Raw genomic sequence first — 7,592 nt, forward strand, 5'->3', positions numbered from 1 at the left:
ATCCCCAGTATGTGCTCTGACTGCATTCTCTGGGGTTTTCAAGCTCTGCTTGGATAGAGAAGGAGAATGGCCATCCCTTTCTTTGGAGTAGTTTCAAGCTGAAATCTAATCAGGTGTTAGGATACTTGGGGTAACACCAACTGTGCTCAAAATGCTGCTGTTCAGCGAATTGAAGAGTCCCCTACTGACAGGAATGCTACTGAAGGAACAGTGTAAGAATGCATCTTGCTTGGAGTCATGTTAACTATATTGGAGTAGCACAATAGCAAAGCACAACTGGTTTTTATTTTTATGTACCTCTAGACTTCTTGTCTTGGACTTATACTTGGCTGCCCTGTCCTTTCTGTAGCCATTTGTAGCTATGCAATGTGTGTGTATAATATGACTGCATCCAAATGGTATCTTTGTATATCCTCTTTGCAGACCTGCCTTCTACAAGTGCTAAGGGCTGCACAAAGAAGCAATGGAGATCAAACCCAGGAAATGGCAATTCCACAATACTACAGGAATTTTCTCCCAAATCTGAGGTCTGGATAACTTCCTACAGTATAATTTCAAAAGCTCTGAAACATCAACTTGGGTCTTCACAAAAAAATAATCAGATCACAGTATTTTCTTCTCATATTGAAACAGCGCAAGAGCTATCTAGGTTTTGACTGTCTGCTGAAAAAGAGCCTTGCACTGAAAGTAATTAGTATACTTTTTTCAAATAATAAGTTAGAAGTTTTGAGGGAGGGGAAGCCTGGCTTGTAGCCATCTTGCCTCAGCACATATATTTTACCTAAACTGTGTGTTTGTTGCCAAGTTTTTGATAATTATCAATGGGGATTTTTTGTCCTAGGGCATTTAGACAGTTAGCTAAGATCCCCAAAGGAGAAAAAGATGATGAGCTCAAGAGATGCTCTGTCATGAAAAGGATTTCAGAATTTTTAAAATGACAGATTTTTAACATGTAAAACTGGTATAATTTTAAGCCTCTTACAAGGCACTTTAAAGGTTTTTATGCTGGAAGTTTTTACTCATTGGGGAAAGTAAAGTGACTTCAGGCTGAATCTTGCCAGAAGTTGCTTTTGTTATATGTTCCTGCAAGAGGTCTGTAGCAGGTAGTCATTCAGCACTTTATTTTTCCAGAGGCAACTTTGCTCTCATCCAGAAAATAATGTCCATAACAAAAATGATGTCTTTAACAAACAGTCATACAATCAACAAAGGGTTAACTCACAGTTATGGTCCTTCCAAGGCCCAGAGAGAGGAACCCTGTGGCACAGTTCAGTGCTACCTCCTTGGCACCACCCACCCCCTTTCTCTCTCAGCCCTGCTCCCTGGGCACTTTTAACTTCCCCTGGGCCAGTGAATGATTGATCTCAGGTGCTCTCCATAGCTTCTGAACTCATAAGGGCACAATCATGAGTTGGAAACAACTATGTGTAGGAGAAGCCTAGCATGAAACCACACCACCTACAGAGGAGTCTTGTGAGCTATACTCATCCAGTTCTCAGTGCATGCCTTGGTGCTCCTACTGATACTGACCTGCTTTAATGAAGGAAGCAGGGATTATGTGAAAGATGTTTCCCTTGTGAGCAACTGGGAAGGGGTTTAGCTGTGTCCTGGGTGGGACAGCCTAGCAGATACAAAGATATTTTTCCTTTGTGGAAAGTGATGAAGTAAATTACACTTCCGATCATGCATCACAGAGCAAGATGAGAAGGAAGTGTTATCTGAGGCACACTTCTTTCCATAGCTCCTTCAGATGCTGCACCTCCAACCAAAAGGCTCAGTCTGGTTCTGAATAATATAGGCTCTTTTAAGGTTTTGAGATCTATGCAGGCTAGTTCTTGCTCATAGCAAGTAGTATGTTTTCTGTATGTTGCCATAGTGTGTTAACTCTGCTCAGAGGGAATAAGGGTAGAAGACTCTGGCCTTGAGGATATATATGTGTGCATGTATGCATGCATAGATACTCCAAAAGACAGTCATGTTTGTTTCAACTATGTACAACTAATAAAGTTTTTGTCTTCCAGAAGGAAGCTTCAATTAATTAGGATGCCCTGTTGGCTTAGGAAAGCTGAAATTACCCACTTGTCTGGGTCTTGGCAAAATCCTCTTCATAGTATACTTTGCCTTCTTGGGTTGTATCTGCCTCCCAGTAGACCAATGGTTGGAAGGCTCTCGGTGTTGATATGAACTTCCCTCTTGCCTGCTAGGGAAGACTTCTCAATCCTTCAGATTCTAGTTTACTTTAGTAGAAGTTGGAACAATCTAGAAGTATGTAATTCTGATTTCCTTTACCTGTGTGTATATAATTCCACTTTCCCTTACCAAGGTTATTGCACTAGTAGTAGTAGTAGGCATCTCTCTGTCTTGCAAGAAAATAGAATTGTATCAAGTGAGGCGTTAGCTCACTGAACATGTTGAAAGGTAAAGGAAAACTGGCATGACCTCTTCAGGGCACAAAAGCCTAGGCAGTGTATATGGAGACACCGAGTTGTCCACACACTAGTGGTGTCCCCTTCTTGGTCTTGCTGGCTTAATCTAAAGATAAGGCAGGGGGCAATATTTTTGGAAGCAGCTTGATTGCAGAAGCTCCCGGATCAAAGGATATCATCCATTTTTCCATCTGTTAGGGCTCCACTTCTATATTGGCTGCCAGCCAAGGTTAAAGAGCCTAGTCAACCCTATCATGGAGTTCCACAAGCTCTTTGTGGCATTTCCTCCACCAGAGGTAAGATTAAGGTGCTCTTTTGCCCAAAGCCATTTGCACCTTACAGATTGCTAGGTTATTTAATACCTATCCAGCACTTGGCATACCACCTACTGTAAAGTATGGTAGCAGGTGAACCTGACCTGCCACAACAAGATTATTACAACTGGTTTTTAATATTATTTCAAACTTTTCAGTGTTTCTGCTTTCTTGTTTCACTTTACCTCACTTAGGTTCTGGAATTAAATTAGCCAGTTTAACTCCGTTTATAGTCTGTTTTGGGGCTTGTTATACAATAGTTTTTCATTGCAATGGAGTTTTTAGCCAAAAAAAAAATCTATTTACATTTAACTGTGATTGAAAAGTCTATATTCTAAGCTGAAGTCCCATGGTAATGGCTGCTGTACAGAGAAAATAAATTAGAGTTCTTGTTTCTTGATTTACTGACAATCATTTACTGTATTTGTACAATACTTGACACAATGAGGCTCCAACCTAGTTAGGGCCCCTAGGTACTATCATAAGAAAACCATTAAATAATCATGAACACTTTTAGATTTTGTAAAGCTTCATTTATTTGTTTTCCAAAATCTAACTACACGCCAGCATCACATAGCCCTAATGGATAAAGATGCAGGGCAGTTATGTAATCCTGGAGAACTAATGGCTAAAAATAGGGTGACTTGGTCTTTAATGAAAGAGTTTGTTTTAAAGTTGAGTTTGTGCTTGCTATGCAGTTTCCAAGCCTGCTCTGGATTTTGATTTCTTAGCTCCTTATGAATACTACTTTTCCTCACTTTGGACCTTTTGTTTCAACAGTGCATGATGTATAAAATGTAGAAGTGATGGTTTTAACCAGGAAGATCAAATAATTTTAGAAGCAGCAGCTAACAGGCAGAATGTACAATGCATCAACCAACAAAGAGAACTGCCTCCACCATCCTTTTAAAACATGCTGATCCTAGTAAAAAAAGCTATGTGATGGTTTATGCATCCTCTATAGAACATTAATAAAGTGCTTCAATTGTTTGTCAGAGCACTTTTTTTTTTTTTAGAAACTCTAAAATTAACATCGATCACACATGTCAAAGTCTGCAGAATAATGAATTTCTACCTCAGAATTCAGGGTCCAAACTTCAAGGCAGTACATTTTATAACACAACTTTGTATCTACAAAGGTGAAGAGATAATGTCTAGTACACTGTGTGGAAAGCTTATCATAGTCCTACATATATATCTGGACAAAATACCACAATAATGTATTTTGCTCATGATGCTGGATCACACTTTGCCCTGTTCCACAAAGGCTTACAGCCTGCAAAGGTTAACTAGACAAGTTCCAAGGCCTTGTGTTACAGGGTGTCTGGAATGTTAATGGAAACCTGAGTCAGCCTCAGCTATCAGTGATCAACCACCTCCCAGCTAAGACTGAATGAGTGATTACAAAAGTCAGTAAGTGCCTTAGTTGAGAAGAAGCTACAGGAAACAAGTAGGAAGCCTGCAGTAGTTCTGAAGTAGAGGACAAGAGCCTGCCTTAGTCAGGGGAATAGCTTAGGTTTTGTGAAGCTGGTTTCAATAATAAGCCTGAAAAAAGTTTATGGGAGTAATGTCTGTCTTTCCTGAGCTGAGGGGACAGGCCAGCAGCATACACGTTTAAACCCAGGAAGTTTTGTCCAAATAATATTATTGGGGAATTATCATCTTAAAGAGTATGGAGTTCCATGATTCAAAGTAATAACCACCTTTAAGGGCATCAGTTTAATTAAGAGGAGGGACAGTTCATGCTATTGTCTGAACAGCTCTTTTCAAACCTTTGCTTCCATTGGTTACTTAGCCAAGCTTGGGGCAAAAAAACCCCTTGAAATAACAGTCTCAGACCAGGTTTTTGTCATGCATTTGTGCTTGGAAGGAGAGGGGGCCTTGGCTCTTCCCTTACAACTATGACTACAGACTTCATTCAAAGACCATGCTGGATTGAAGTGAAGAGGACTGTACTACTTAAGAGTGAGGCCCCAGTTACCTCTAACCAAATATAGTTAACTCTTCTAGGTCATCTGGATTTGTCCTGCTTTCTACATGCAAAAGTAGGGATAAGATCAGACCACTTAATTTCAGTTTCCATGTTGGAAAATATCTAAAATTATGATGATCAATTTTTTTTTGTATGAGAATCAGCTTGGTAGTTAAATATATAGACCTTGAAGTAGAGATATCTCAAGAGTTCCTTTCATAGAATCATAGGAAAACTAGGGTTGGAAGGGTCCTAAGGAGGGCATCTAGTCAAACTCCTTGCTCAAAGCAGGACCATCTCCAACTAGATCATTCCAGCCAGGGCTTTGTCAAGCCGGGCCTTAAAGACCTCTAAGAATGGAGATTCCACCACCTTTCTAGGTAACTTGTTCCAGTCCTTTACCACCCTCCCAGTGAGAGAGTTTTTCCTAATACTCAATTTAAACTTCCCTTGCTGCAACTTGAGACCATTGCTCCTTGTTCTGAGAACAGTCTAGTTCCATTGTCTTTGAAACCACCCTTCAGGTAGTGGAAGGTTGATATCAAATCCCCCCTCAGTCATCTGTTCCACAGACTAAATAAGCCCAGTTCCCTCAGCCTCTCCTCAGAGAGTCATGTGCTTTAACCCCTGAAGCATTTTCATTGCTCTCCGTTGGACTCCCTCCAATTTGTCCACATCCTTTCTATAGTGGGGGGCCCAAAATTGGACACAGTACTCCAGATGTGGCTTCACCAGTACAGAATAGAGTGAAATGATTACTTACCTGGATCTTCTGGCAATGCTTCTACTAATACAGCCCAGTATGCTGTTAGCCTTCTTGGCAACAAGGGCACACTGCTGACTCATATCCATCTTATTGTCCACTGTAAACCCCAGGAACTTTTCTGAAGACCTACTGCTTAGCCAGTCAGGCCCCAGGCTGTAGCAGTGCATGGGATTCTTTCATCCCAAGTGCAGGATTTTGCACTTATCCTTGCTGAATCTCATGAGATTTCTTTTGGCCCAATCCTGTAACTTGTCTAGGTCACTCTGAATCCTAGCCCCACCCTCCAGTGTATCTATTAACTCCCCCTAGCTTGGTGTCATCTGCAAACTTCCATCCCATCTTCCAGATAGTTAATGAAGATGTTGAACAAAACTGGCCCCAGGACCAACCCCTGGGGCAGTCCACTTGATACCTGCTACCAACTAGATATTGAGCGATTGGTTACTACCCATTGAGCTCAACAATCCAGCCAGCTTTCTATCCACCTTACAGTCCATTCATCCAACACATACTTCCTGAGCTTGTTTGCAAGAATGCTATGGGATAGGGGTGTGTAAAGTGGGCCATATTCAATTTGGATTCATATTCGGTCGAATTTGGGGGACACTAATTCGATTTGTTGATTTGAATCACTGTCCCAATTAAATTCGGCTGAATCTGAATCTAAAGATTCGATTCTGATTTGTAGAATCAGTGGTTAAGCCATAGACACAGGTTTATATGTTTTTTCTATATACCTCAAGGTAGCAGGAGTGGTTTATGAATGCTGACATGGTGAGGAAGATGGAGTGTCCCTCACGAGCATGTGCCGGGGGGGGGGGGGGGGGGGGGGGGGGGATGGGATGGGGGCCCGCATGCTCAGTGATGGACCTGGAAGTGTACTGGAAGTGTACATTTCCAGGACCCTTCCCACAAGTCTCCCCAGCTTGGTGATCAGCCATGGGGGGACCCTGGGTGCCCCTCAGACCCAGGAGGCACCAGTCACCAAGATGGGGGGCAGGGGGTTGGTCCCCCATGCGCTTCACAGCAGACCCAGAAGTGGACCACCACTGAGTACATTGGGGACCCCACCACGCTCCTGTGGGACACTCCATCTGCCCCACCATCTCAGCATCCATGAGCCACTTGTTACCTTGAGGTATGTAGAAAAAACATAAAGCCGTGTCTATGTCCAAATCATCAAATCTCTTTGATTCGAATCAGAAGCTTCTAATTCAATTTGGATAGATTATTGGGTTTCCTGATTCAATTCAGATTCAGTGATTCGGCCACTAAATTGGGCCGAATCTCCACTGAATCGAATCAGTGACCAAAGCTTTGCACAGCCCTATGAAAAGCCTTGCTACAGTCAAGGTATATTATGTCCACTGCTTTCCCTGCATCCACAGAGCCAGTTATCTCATCATAGAAGGCAATCAGGTTGGTCAGGCATGACTTTCCCTTGGTGAATCCATGCTGACTGTTCCTAATCAGCTTGTTCTCCAAGTGCTTAGAAATGGATCCTTTGAGGACCTGCTCCATTATTTTTCTGGGGACTGAGGTGAGGATGACTGGTCTGTAGTTCCCTGGATCCTCCTCCTTTCCTTTCTTAAAGATGGGCACACTATACTTGCCTTTTTCCAATTATCCGGGACCTCCCTCGATAGGCATGAGTTTTCAAAGATAATGGTCAACGGCCTTTCTAAATAATTCCTAACCTGTTGTTTCACCACTGAAGACTGCTCATCTTCTCCCCAAACAGTGCTGCCGCATTCAGTAGTCTGGGAGCTGACCTTGCCTGTGAAGACTGAAAAAAGGTATTGGGTACTTTAGCCTTTTCCTCACCATCTATCACTAGGTTGCCTTCCTCATTCAGTAAGGGACCCACACTGCCATTGACTTTCCTGTTGTTGCTATCATACTTGTAGAAACCCTTCTTGTTATCCATCATGTCCCTTGCTAGGTGCAGCTCCAGTTGTGCTTTCCCTGCCCTTCTTATTATAGCAGGACCTACAATGCATTAAGCAAAGTTCTTCCTTGTTTGAAGATGGTCTCTGACTTGAATTCTTTAAGTGCCAATATGAAGCAATGTCTTATGGATATAAAGGGATAACATATACAAGCAATATCTCTTT

At 42.1% G+C, this 7,592-nt stretch overlaps 1 long non-coding RNA gene across 1 annotated transcript in view; it reads left to right on the forward strand.

Moving 5' to 3' along the window:
* The first annotated feature begins 421 nt into the window (after positions 1-421).
* Positions 422-7,592, forward strand: part of LOC112548486 — a 65,625-nt gene continuing 58,454 nt past the window's right edge. The window contains exon 1 of the long non-coding RNA XR_003092220.1: positions 422-527. This is a non-coding gene — a long non-coding RNA (uncharacterized LOC112548486). The remainder of the gene's footprint in view (positions 528-7,592) is intronic.

Source organism: Alligator sinensis, unplaced genomic scaffold (assembly GCF_000455745.1).
Source record: "Alligator sinensis unplaced genomic scaffold, ASM45574v1 scaffold1631_1, whole genome shotgun sequence".
Classification (NCBI taxonomy): Eukaryota; Metazoa; Chordata; order Crocodylia; family Alligatoridae; genus Alligator; species Alligator sinensis.